The sequence below is a fragment of the Heterocephalus glaber genome, unplaced genomic scaffold, assembly GCF_053883595.1.
Source record: "Heterocephalus glaber isolate CG9 unplaced genomic scaffold, H.glaber_assembly_v1.0 deba00001444, whole genome shotgun sequence".
Lineage (NCBI taxonomy): Eukaryota > Metazoa > Chordata > Mammalia > Rodentia > Bathyergidae > Heterocephalus > Heterocephalus glaber.
Window position 1 is genome coordinate 3843385 of NW_028258297.1, and position 11829 is coordinate 3855213.

Consider the following 11829-nt stretch of genomic DNA (forward strand, 5'->3'; position numbering starts at 1 on the left):
CTGCCTGTGGTCGGCAGCCACAAGTATCGCTGGAGTCCTAAGGATTTCAGAAAGCTGGAAGGGCTTTGTTCTCATAAAGAAACAATAAAAGATGAGATGGATCTTTAACCTGGTATAAACTTATGCAATGTATGCAATTATGGAAACATCACACAGAAGCCTATAAAAATATATAATATTATGTTTTATGTATCAGTTAAAAGTGAATTTTAATTACAAATAAACAGTTGCATAAAGCCAGCACAGGTCTACAATCTTGGAACTCTGGGAGGCTGAGGCAGGAGGATCAAAAATTGGAGCCCAGACTGGGTAACTTAAGTGATTTAGCAAGACCCTGCTTCAAAATAAAAAAATAAAGGGCTGGGGATGCAGCTCAATGCAAAGGCCCTGGGTTCAATCCCTAGCACCACACACAAAGAGATACACAAATACACTGCATTTTAAAAACGCTGCTTCCTTTTGCCCTGGCTTGTCTGTAAAGGCCTCACAGAGCAGTTGGCACAGAGTAGTGACCCTGAGGCGTGCAACAATGCCTAGCTGACCATACTGTGAGTGCAGCCTTCACACACACATGTAAAATGCATTTGTGAGGCCGCCTGTCCTCCAGGACTACAAAGTGTGACATTTGCCATATGAAACTACCAGGGATAAAAACTTCACATCACACCCTGTCCCTAACCTTCTGTGCCTCCGCTTTCTCATTTGAGACTTGGTTTAAAAACAAATTATTTTTAACAGTTTCAGGCTCTTATTTTAATTTCCACAGGCTGTTGCGGAATCTGCTCAGTCCATCAGGGAGGGGACAGGAACTGAAGCAATCAGGGCTCCCCTTGGCACCCTGGCATCCTCATGAAGCCAGCCAGGGACCATCAGGATGGGGGCTGGGCACTGGAAGGGGTGGAGGCTGCTGTTCCCAGAGAGGGAAGGCACAGGGAGGCACGCAGCCCAGCCAGGCTGCTGGGTCCAACAGGCCAGGAAAACAGCCCTGACCTGCAGCCCTGTGCTGCATTAATCACTGCTGGGATCCAGACCTCTGGGGACTGAGGTTAGAAGGAAGTGAGAATCCAGCCATGGGGGTCAAGTCTGCCAGCTACTGGCCAGGTGATTCTAGACAAGTTACTTCTCCTGGAGCCTCAGTTTCTCCAAATTTGGATGAGAATGGTGGTAAACAGTGGCCCTGACCTCACAGGGTCGGGGCAGGGTCTCTGGCACGAGGCCCAAGTGGCAGGAACTTGAGCCCAGGCCTGCAGGAGACACACATGGGAGAGGGGTACAGGGCCCAGCAGCCCACGAAAGAAGGTCTGGCCTTGGCATGGGGCTCCTCCCACACCTACAACCTCCCTACCTTCCTCTCTGAGCACCCATGGCTTGGCAGCACCCCACAGGCAGACAGCACTACAGAGGGACCCAGCACAGATGGGAGCCCAAGGACCAGAGTCAAGAGTTCAACCCACCACCCCTCGGCAGGCTCTTCTATTCCAGGGTGCCCTCCATATCCGGCCCTGGAGCCAGCCCCACGTCCCTGGCCTGCCGTAGCTGAAAGGGAAAAAAAAAAAAAAAAAAAAAGAACAAGATACGCTAGGTCTTATGTAATTTGTTTATAAAAAGAAAAGTGTTCATTAAGGAAAATTTGGAAATATAGAAAGGCACAAAAAAGAAAACAAAAATTACCCATGAGGTAATTACTAGGTACATTTTAGTCTATGTGCTGCTGAAGCGAGCACATTACTAGGTACATTTTGCTGGAAATCCTTCTGGTGTATTTTCCAAACAATGTGCATGTGTATGTGTGTATGCATGTACATGTGTGCATAACTGGATCAGTACAGGTTACACATATGTATACATGTATATATATATGTGTGTAGTACTTAGATCATACTATAGGGCATTGTTAAATTTCTTTTCTTTTTTTTGGACAGGATCTCTATGTAATTCAGGCTGGCCTTGGACTATGTAGCCCAAGCTGGCTTTAAACTCAGTGATCCTCCTGCCTCAGCCTCCTGAGTGCTGGGATTACAAGCCTGTGTCACCATGCCCACCAATCTTTTCTCTTTAATATGGTGTGAGCATTTTATCATTCAATATTGTTCCTGAAAAGATTTGAAAAATCAAGTCATTTTAACATCTGGCTTTACTGAAGTATACCTTCCCTGCGTAAAACTTCTTTCCCTGTCCCTGAACTGTTAAACGCACATAACTGTAAAACTACCACCTCCATGGAGAAAGAGGACTCCCACTGTCACCCTCTGTCCACCAGATCCTCTGGTGGCAGTTCCTGCCTCCTGCCCCAGGCAGGCACCATCTGAGCCTGGTCGCTGCTGTCCAGGTGCACCTTCAGGAGACTTCACATGAGTGGGATGATGGAGCCCAAACTGGTCGGCGCACGTAACACTGGTCTACATGGCTCAGTCTGTCCAGGGCTGCTCTTTGTTACCACTTCCTGATATCCCACTGCGTGTCCACCACAGTTGCTCTGTCTACTGATGCACAGGTGGGTGGCTGCTGATTTCTTTTTGGCTATCATGAATAGAACTTTGTGAATGCCAATTTGTTATTATTATTTGCTATACTGAGGGTAAAACCTGGATCCTTCACACTGAGCTGCATCCCTGACCCTTTTTTTAAATTTTGAGACAGGGTCTCAGTAAAGCCACTAAGTCAGCCACTCTGGGCTCAAACTTGCCATCTTCCTGCCTCAGCCTCCCAGAGTGCTGGGATCACAGGTGTTTGGCACCAAACCCTGATTACTTTTGTTTTTGTAGTGAGCAGTGTCAGTGATGCATTGGAAAGACCCATGCAAGCGGGCTAAGCCTGTGTCTTTCCTTTCTGGAGATCGGAAACCCAGGACTCAGAGAGACAGTGTTGAGCCAGAGGCCACACAGCTGGACCGAACAGGCTGGGAGGAGAACTCCGCCTGCGAATCCCATTATCCTCTGGGACTAGGAACCGCCCTCTTACACGTCTGCCTGTTTCAGAAATGCTCCGAATTTTCCCACGAGGACAACTTCTATGAAAACCACACTTCGATTGGAGAGACGAAAGGCAGCCTTGTGCTGGCCAGGCTGGTGCAAGGTCTTCTGACTTCACAGTTTCAGCTCATCCCAGCCCCAGGCAGGAGGCCCGGACTTCCTGACTTGGCACCAAAGGGCTGATTGGTCCCCAAGGTGGCTGCTTCCATAGTGGTGTCGGGGCTGGGCTGGATATGGCAGTGTGCAGGAGAAGCAGGGATGAGAAAGTGCAAGTCAGAACACGAAACCAGGGTGTGGGCAGTGGGCTCCCAGCCACCTAATTCCCGGGGCGTGGAAATAGCTCAGCACGGAAACTGCAACCAAGCTTGACTGTGCTCACTTCCTAATGGGCTGCCAGGTATGTATCTGATACACCATTCCCATGATTTTATTTAATCCTCAATGGCTGAAAATTGTTATTCTCATTTTACAGAGGAGAACCTGGAGGCGCAGAGGGGTTAAGAAACTTACCTGAGGCTGCACAACAGTCGCTGCTCAATCCAGGAATACCTGTTCCCTGGAGATGGAAGCCCTCATCTCCAGTTAGTCTCTGCCTGTGCTTGGTTAGCAGGCCTGGGATACTTGTGCCTCTGGAGCTACCTCAGGAAGAACCCTAGGAGCTCAGATACCAATGCTCCAGGTCCCCTTCAACTCCTGCTCAGGCCCTGAAGGGCCTCTGTCTCTGGACCATACCTTGGGGCCATTCCACAGACCAGTGCCTGGGTCCTGGTGCCCATGGAAGGAGGGTGTTGGTTGCTGTCTTGGGGCAGCCCTGGGGCTGAAGCCTTCCTGCTCTTGAGGTCAACAAGCTGAAAGAGGCCTCTGTCCATGGAAGTTGAAAACAGAGAAGGAAGAGCCCATTCTCTGGAAAACATGTGTTTTCTGTTTACAGAGAGGCTTGTCCAGTTCCCATGCTTTGTTCTTTTAATATGGAGCCCCCCCCCCCCCCCCGCCAAAAAAATCAATGGTGCAGCTTCCTCTGAGGTACGCTTGAAACTAGAAAATCTGGATGGCTGCAGGAAAGCTTTGCCGGGCCCCGGACTGGCGCCCTGGGTGCTGTCCGCTGCCAACGTCCAGCACATAGAACCTGTAAAGTCACAGCAGGGCAGAGGTCCCCAGTGCGACCCAGGGAGAGGATGGGTACACACCGGGGGCCCTTACTGGAACTGAGGCAGGGGAACAGGGGGCTAGTTTCTCAGAAACTGTGTGTGTGAGAGAGCGCACCAGCGTGCATTGGGCGTCCTCACATGCACATATCCCATTCCTGGGCTTCTGGCCAGGGACACTTAGTCCAACAAACTGGCCACCTCAGACTCATTTGCTTCTGCAGGCCCTTTCCTCAGACCTGCACAGAAAGTATCTTTCTCCTTCCCCTGAGCAGAGGGAGGCAGTCTACAGATGGCCCCCCATTTACACTAGTTTCAGGTTTTTCAACTTTGCCGTAGTACTTAAGTAAGGGGCATTCGGTAGAAACAGTATGTGGAATTCTGATCTTTCCCGCGCTGGTGTACGTGGTACAGCGCCCTTTCTACAATGGTGGGCACCGTGCTGCCTATGCTGTGGCGTGGCAGGTTAGGAGCATTCCATGCATTTTCAATGTGTGATGTTTTCATGTCACGGTGGGTTTATTAGTATGTTTTACATCCTAAGTCGGGGAGAGGCTGTATTTGGGGCTGTAGCAGAGTGGGTGGTGATGCCAGTCGCCTTCTGGTTAGCTGGTGTAGGAGAGCTAAGGTAAGCGACAGAGCTGGCCGCCAGCTGGGCCCACTATAAGGAACGATAATCACAGGATGCCAGGCTGCACAGGGTACAAGCCAAGACCTTGGGCTCCCCTCTGCTGCGGAAGGGGTGACTGGGGGTGACAGCACGTGACACAGCACTCACAGGCCCCAGGCCTGCTCTCGCTGTTTCCCATAACCCGCGGTGCTGGTGTTGCCCGGCTTCCAGCCTTCCGGAGGGGGCGCGCGGTCCACCGCCAGCACAGAAGGGTCTCTGCCGTCCTCCCGGGCCCCGCCCGCCAGCCCCTGTATCTGGGCCTCCAGCTCCAACCTCCGCGTCCCCACGCACCTGGCGGCGAAAGAAACATAAAGGTCAGGGGAAGCCACGAGACGTGGGGCCGGGCGCCCAGATCACCAGTTTGGATGGCCAAGGCCGTAGGCCCCCTGCCCGCACTTCCGCCCTTCCGCCCTTCCGCCCTCTCGCCACCTCCCCGGAAATCAGTGAGAGGCGCGACGCGCGCACGCAGCGCCGTTGCCGAGAGAGGTGGAGCCTCGCGCTCTGGGGCGGGACCACTGTGCGCACGGGCCGGGCCACGTGAGACCGACTCCGGAAGCCAGTACGCGGGCGAGGAGTGGGGGCTGCGCTGGCCCAGAGCTTCGGCCTAGGGGGCGGGGACTAACTTGGCGGCGGGGTCGCTGCGCGACCTGGGCGGGGCCTCTAGGCCACCCTGTAACATCTGCCGGGCAGCGGGTGGCGCGGATGAAGCGTCACAGCGGAGTGGGCGGAGACGGGGCGGGGCCTCGCCGGCCTGCTTGGAAAGCTCCGGGAAAGGCTGGGTGGTCGGCGGCGCTGGGGCCGAGGCGGGGGCTGCACGGGTGCTGCACGGGTGGAGCTCGGGGGCGGGACAAGACACTGGTGACCGGGTCCCTCCGTTGTTACCTCCTGCCGGGTTTGGCCAGAGCCCAGCAGCCCTGGAGTCTCTCGCTCCCTCTCACGGAGACCCTTCTGGCTGACTTCACTTAAATCGGACTTTTATTTAAATTAGATTTTTCTCTTCTAAAAGCACACTTCCCTTCCTCTCTAAACCAGATAAAGCAGCCCGTGGAGAAAATGCAAAACAAAGGGAGAAAAAGAGGAACCTTTCCGAGGCGCACCAACCCAGGCTCCTCTGCAGTCTCTTTTTTTGGTAAATACTGTATATTGGGTTTTGCATAATGGGATAACGCTGTCTATCCTTGTGGATGCATTTAAAGTAATTATTTTTTTCCTGCAAAAGCCACTCGTGTTATTGCAGAAAATTTGGAAAATTGAAGAATATACAAATAATCTGATCACACAGGATTGCCAGTGTTAACACATTTGGCATTCTTTTTTTTTTATAATTATATATGTAATCTTGATGTCACCAGTTACATCTCTTCTTTGCCTACTTCCTCCTTTCCTGATGATCATCCTTGCAAGCTAAATCTTGGTGAGTCTTCATGGAAATTCCATTTGATAAATCCCTAAACGTGGAATTGCTGTGTCAAAGAGTAAACAGTATGCACTAACGTTTCCTGGACCCACCCCCTTCTTCAACGTGTTTACTAAATTTAAGAAATGAGACATTAAGCCGAGCCTGGTGGTGCACATGTCTAATTTCCCCCACTCTGGGAGGCTGAAGCAGGAGGATATTGAGTTCAAGTCCTAGGCAGCTTAAGGACTTAGTGAGACCCTGTCTTAAAATAAAAAATTTTAAAACGACTTTTTTAAAGAGCTGGGAATGTAGCTCAGTGCAAAGCCCCTATGTCCAGTCCCCAGTACCTTTAAAAAAAAGTAATAAATGAATATTTTAACAACTGCTTTGACCTAAGAGTACTTTATATCAAAACAAATCTCTCATATGCAGATTATATAAAGAACTACAACTCAACAACAAAATGACCAATTTAATTATGGGTAAAGAACTTGAATTTCTTCAAAGAAGATATAGAAATGGCCAATAAGATGAGAATACGGCCAACATCACTCATTAGAGAAGTGCAAATCAAGATCTGATAAGATAGCACCTCACACATGTACTGTAACTAGTACTCATATGAACAAAAGGAAAAAAGTATTGACAAGGGTGTGGAAAAACTGCAAACTTTGTGGTGGGAATGGAAAATGGTGCAGTTGCTCTAGGAAACGGTGTGGTGGCTCCTCAAAAAAACAAAACAGATACCTAGAAAAAGTCAAATAAGTAGCAGAGTGGTTCCTAGGTACAGGAGGTGGAGTTATTTAACAGATCAGTTTCAGTTTAGGATGATGAAATAATTGTGATGAGTAAAGCTGCTGGTTGCACAATATTTTTTTTTTTTTTTGAGACGGGGTCTTCCTTTGTAGTTCAGGCTAGCCTTGAACTCACTGTGTGGCCCTGGCTGGCCTTGAACTTGAGGCAATCCTGCCTCAGCCTCCCAAGTGCTGGGATTACAGGTGTGCACTACCATGCCCGGCAGTTGTACAATAATGTGTATGTACTTAATGCTACTGAAAGGTAAATTTGATTGTGTATGTTTTGTCACACACTTACAGACTTTTGGGGGTGAGGGGCTAGAGATTTTTCTTAGGTTCTGGTCCCAAGAATGCCCAACTGGAGCAAGGCCTGTACATGTGACCACTGCAGAGGGAGGGATGGCACTTCTGAGAAGCTCTGCTTGGGGCAAGTGGGCCACACCAGGCTTCCCATTCAGTATTTTCTGTAATAATTTCCAAGCTGGGAAAGAGAAACCTGCTTTGGAGAAGTAGTGAGTCTGATGGGTCTCAGTCTGAACTTGGCCTTTTATTTCTGGGCCACTGAAGTACATTCCCATATGTATACACACACTTAGACATATGAGGTGCCATCGAAAAATATAGTATATGTTTAACTTTTAAAATGTATTACAGTAAAAGACACATTGCCACGAATCGCCCTCAAAATTCTCGCCCTTGGCACTTCCTGCAGCAGCTCTGGAGTCCTCCTTCCTGAGTGTCTTTAGTTGTGCTGTTGTGGCTGCCTTAATGTCCTGAATTGATTCAAAATGTTTCCCTTTCATGGTCATTTTTAGTTTGGGGAAGAGCCAAAGGTTGCACTGTGCCAGACCCAGTGAATAAGGTGGATGAGGACATAGCATCATGTTTTTATGAGCCTGCTTTTCTATTAGATGGCACATGCCAGCAAGATCCTCATAAAGACAGGAAAGAGGATTCCAAAACTGTTCAGAAAGTGTTAAGAATGATGAAATAAGTGTGTTCAAAGTAATGGGGAGGTTTTTGAGGGGAATTCATGGTAATGTGTCTTTTACTGTAATGAATTTTAAAAATTTAAACAATGACCATAGTTTTCACTCACCCCTTGTATGCCTTCATTGACAAACACAATCCATGTTTATTGCTGACAATTTTGCATGAAAGAGATCCCATGAGAAACTAACATATGTAGAATCCCAACTCCATGCTGGCGCTGGTGTGTGTCCCTTGAATCTTCCTCTTCTTTCCTAGAACACACTTAAGTCCTTGTGGCCATGCATCCTGTTTTATTATCCTCAATCTTTGCTAATACACAATGAGAAATCCCCTCATCTAAGTGTTCCTCCAGCACGCGCAAATGATGGTAGAGGTATCCATTGTACCGATCGGTGGCCCGCACAGACCTCTTCTGCCTGCTGCTCCACTGCTGGAGGTCTTGGGGACTCACATTAGTGTCCCCACGCACATCTCTCATGTGCATGCCTGCAGATGTGTCAGTGTCTTATTCTACCTGGTGGATGTCCTGCCACAGTGGTCAGGAGGTCCCTGCTGGGGCTGTGTCCACAAGGCGCTCCCATCTTCTCTGCCCGGCCCTAATCCCCAAGACAGTGGGGTGGGGGTCTGGGCGTGGAGCCCTGTAGGACCCCATTCCAGCACTCTGGAGGAGGCCCCACCCCAGCTGCCTTTACTGTCCTCTGCTGGTTTGGGAGCTGTCACGTGGGTGGGGCTGCTTCTCCGGGCAGAGCAGAGGCCCTAGCTTTTCTCCAGGTCCTCTGTCTCCTGGTGCTCCCACAGGCAGCGTCCACAGTTGCAGCTGCTGTGCTGGATCTCCGTATAGGCAGGGCCCCTAGGAAGCTGCTGCACCTGCGACCCGAGGTCTCTGCCTCAGGCCAGGTCACAGCAGCTCCAGGAAGCCAGGCGGCACCATGGCCACTCCCAGAGTGAGGCTTGTCCCATCTCTGAAACTCTTCTGTCCAGTCTCACTGTCTCTCGAAATTTCCCAGAGAGCATCGACTCCACAGCGCCTGTGAGCGCGTACACACACACACACACACACACACACACACACACACACACACTCCTGGGCACACACACATGCTTCTTCCAAAGGGATGCTCTTCCTATTCCCATCATGATTGGAGTTTCCTCCCCCTTATTCTTTCTTTTATTTAAATTTTTTTATTTGTACACATTTGTAGCGCATAATGTTTATGTTCACCTCAGGGGTAGGTACCTATACTTAACAGACAGTGCAATAAGGAAGGTCACTTCCAAGTCACAGATAAGGCTCCAGGGAGGGGCCGCAGACATCACTGCATGAGCCAGGGCTGGAAAAGAACCTGAACCTCCTGAGGATCCATCTGGGGCTTGGCAGCCCCTCTTGGTGCCCCACCTCGACAGCCCACCTGCTCCACCCTGTCCTAGGCTTGCACCCCAGGACATGATGCCCCCACCTTGTGGCTCTCCAGTGCCAGCTGCTGGCTTCACACGGGTGCCACATGGGCAGAGCTGCAGGAAGTTGGGGTCCTTGGCAGCCTCAGGCACGTGAGTCCCTGGTTGTGCTGCACTGGCTTTTAAACCTCCTGGAGGGGCATCTTGTGGGTATCTGGCTCACAGGATTTCAGAGAAGGCCAGAGGTGCCCAGCAGCAGGGCCTGCCCGGGACAGGCCCTACACATTCCCAGAAAGGCTTGAGCCTCTCTGCAGGGACTGGTGATGCCCTGTGTCCTGGCCTCCCCATTGGCCACCACACAGAGTCCCCCTCCCCTGCTGCATCTGCCCATTCAGTTCCAAAGCCAGCTAATCCATGCTAAATGTGGCCAGAGTGGGAATCTAGGGAGTGAGTCTGGGGGTGAGTGTAGCACCCCCGAGACCAGGGCTCCAGAGGGCAGTAGTGGTGTTGATGGTAGCCTGAGATGGTGGCGCCTGAGGCCTCTTTGGGTTAGCCTGCAAGTTCACAACACGGCAAGCCCAGCTTCAAGGGTTCATGTGTCCTTGTCCTGGGCCACCAGCCCGGAGGTTCCCTAGTACCTTGGAGACCACAGAAGGCTACCACACCACGGGTCAGGGGAAACTGAGGCAGGGACAGGCCGCGCCTCTGCATCCTGCAGTCCACTCCCCGCCGTGGGCAGGGCCACCACAGACAGCTGGCAAGGTCCCCAGCAGGAGGCGAGGTGGCCGGGTGAGGGGCTCCTGGCAGCAGGGACCTAGGGACGCTCTGCCAGGCTGATTAGCATGGCGCGGGCGCAGGCCGGGCTGGCACGCACGTCCTCACGGGCCCAGCTGGCCAGGCCGAGACACAAAGCGCCCAGACGGCGGCCGCGGCATTCACACGTCCGGGCGGGGCCCGGCCCACCGGCTCCTGACCTTGAACCTTTGTGACTGGAGCGCATGCAAATCGCGGCGGGCCTGCGACAAGCCCGAGGGCGCCGCTGCCCGGGGAGCCCTCCAACAATGTGCGCCAATGACCGCGCGCACGGCGGCGGCTGGACCAGGCCGGACCAGGCTGGACTAGGCGGGAGCCGGCGGCCGCGTGTGCTCCTGTGTGCGCGCGTGTGCGTGTGCGCGCGCCTGTGCGCGAGGCAGCGTCCCTGCGCTGTGGCCGAGCCTCTCTTCTCCCTCCTGCCCTTGCTATCTTTCTTTTATTAGGCTGATTTTTGTAGTTCTCTAAAAAGCCAGTAAGAAGTCTGCATGATGGTACACGCATGTAATCCCAGCACCTTGGAGACTGAGTCAGGAGGATCAGAAATTCAAGCCCAGTACAACTTAGTGACCTAGTATGACCCTGTGTCAAAATTTTAAAAATTAGGGCTGGGGATTTAGCTCAGTGGCACTGTGCCTGCCTTGAAAGCCCAAGGTCCTGAGTTCGATTCCTGGTACCACACGCACACACACAAAATTTAAAAAGCTCGGGGTGGAGCTCAGTGCAGAGGCCCTGGGTTTAATCCCCAGTACTAGAAAAAAATATCAAGGACAAAAAAAGATGCCCACATATTTACCACTCCCAGAACTGTGCCATGGCAGGGGACCCACCCTCCTCTTCCCAGGGCGTCTTTCTCAAAGCCAAGCTTCTTGGCATCTTGACTATTTCCTAGTGTTACTGGACTTTGGAGGGCAAAACCCCTGGCTCTGGGGTCCTGACAGGCCAGGCCTGGCCACCGGTCCCATGATGTCAACCCAGGAGCCAGTAGGGAAGGGGCCTTGACCCACGAGGCCTGCAGGGAAGCACAGATGAAGAGGCACATGACGCTTTGGGGTTTTATAGAGAAGGGGAACAAAGGCAAGGGTTGGGGTTGTGTACCTGGCCACACAGGGCATCCTGGTCACGTAGCAGTCTGGCCCATCAGTGTCTCAGCACTGGTTCTGGGGGTCTCGGGGGTATCTCTGCTGGAGGGGCAGTCTCGCTCCCATCACATGATGGACCGAAGCTGTGCTTAGGGTAGCAGCCTCGGTTCCTGCTGGGGGCTCGCCTCAGCCTGGGGCCTCTGAGAGCTCTGCTCTTCTTGGAGTCCAGGTGACACCAGCTGAGGACTTCTAGGCCTGGCTCAGGGCTCTGGAATTGGGTGATTTAAAAGCTGTCAATGGGTGTCCCTCAATTCTGAAAATCACTTTAGTTCTTATCTTGGTGTCCTCAGTCTTGACGGGGTGAGATAGGCAGATCAATTTGGGGCTAGTACACTGTAGCAAGACACTCCTTAAGTGATGAGAAGGGATGCAACCTCAAGATGTTCTGTGTGTGCGTGTGCGCATGTGTGGTACTGGGGATTGAACCCAGGGCCTTCCCATTCAGTGACATCCCTAGCCCTTTAAAAAAAAAAATTGAGACAAGGTCTTGCTAAGTTTCCCGGGCT